General features: G+C 41.5%; 1 protein-coding gene across 2 annotated transcripts in view; it reads right to left on the bottom strand.

The window, feature by feature from the left end:
• The window catches only part of pdia8 (protein disulfide isomerase family A, member 8), a 10665-nt gene extending 10211 nt beyond the window's left edge, over nucleotides 1-454 (bottom strand). For both annotated transcript variants that reach the window (XR_014772082.1, XM_084739610.1), the window contains exon 1: nucleotides 1-454. This exon is cut by the window's left edge and continues 1578 nt beyond it. The gene's annotated coding sequence lies outside the window, so the exon portion shown is untranslated.
• Between the last annotated feature and the right edge of the window lie 784 nt (nucleotides 455-1238).

The raw sequence follows: 1238 nt of genomic DNA, 5'->3' as shown, positions 1-1238 counted from the left end.
TTGTTGTGACATTTTTACAGACTTGAGTTGTCGCTTCAGGTATTTGGTTTGTTTCAGTGCTTCCTTCTAGTTCTCGTGATTTCTGACCTCACTGTGACTCACTGAGGCTCCGCCCCCCTGACAAGCCCTCAGAGGGCCGAGTCTCTGTGAGGTCAGAGGAGATCAATCACAAATAAATAATCATTACATATAAATAAAGACAACAGAGAGCAGCTGGATTACAGATGTTCTCCTGTACAGCTGCAGGTTCCATCAAACCTCCAACAGACAGAACATCTAGAACACAAACTGAGGAGACCTAGAAGTTGTGGAACAAAGTAACTTCAGACATCTACAAAGTGAACTCTTGAATCGTTCTAGAGACATTCAGACTGCAGAATCCAGATCAACTCTGTGGAATATAGAACAGCTGTAAAAGAACAGTCGAACATCTGAAGAACTCCAGAGAACCTCGCAGTGAGGTTCCATCCATGGAACAGATCCAGTGGCTGTTCTAGAACATGTTCTATAGTCACATCTACAGACTGGTACAAGAACATGTTCAAGAGTCTCTGATGTGAATTCAATTCCATCTGCCTCCAACATGATCCTGAATCCTCTGGAGAACTCAAACCTGTAGAACATCCTGAATAGTTCCACACCCGTTCAGTGATTCACATTATTTTATAAGATCCTTCAGTTCTCCAGTTCTGTCCTGACCTCTCAAGAATTCTAGAATTTCTTTCAACATGTGCAACACCTGGTGGAGTCCAGAACAACAGAACCAAGGAACTCTAGAACTGTTCCAGATGGTCTATTAAAAAACTTTTAGAGGAGTTCCAGAGAATTCCTGAATCTTCTAGAGGAGTTCTAACATTCTTCCACTGACATTCCAATCAAACTGGTCCCAGAGAACTCTAGAACCACATTCCTGAACACACAGAACACTTTCAAATGGTTCTAGATGAATGTGTTGCAAGAGTTTTTGTACTGAAACCATCTGATTGACCTCAAACTTCTGACTCCTGTGAAGAACTCGAGAAGGAGGCGGAGTCTGGAACAATAGAACTGTCTGAAAAACTCTAGAACCATTCTGGATCTAGAGTAGTTCTAGAGTTCTGTAGAACCATGTTCCTGAACACACAGAACACTAGAAGACAGTTCTAGAGTAATTCAGATGGTTCTAGACAAATGTGTTCAAGAGTTTTTGTACTGAAATGAATCAAGGTGTTTGACTGACCTCAAACATCTAAAGAACG

The sequence above is a fragment of the Lutjanus erythropterus genome, chromosome 16, assembly GCF_056507025.1.
Source record: "Lutjanus erythropterus isolate fLutEry1 chromosome 16, fLutEry1.hap2, whole genome shotgun sequence".
NCBI lineage: Eukaryota > Metazoa > Chordata > Actinopteri > Lutjaniformes > Lutjanidae > Lutjanus > Lutjanus erythropterus.
Note: the sequence above shows the minus strand (reverse complement) of the source record. Positions and strands in the feature narration are given on the sequence as shown.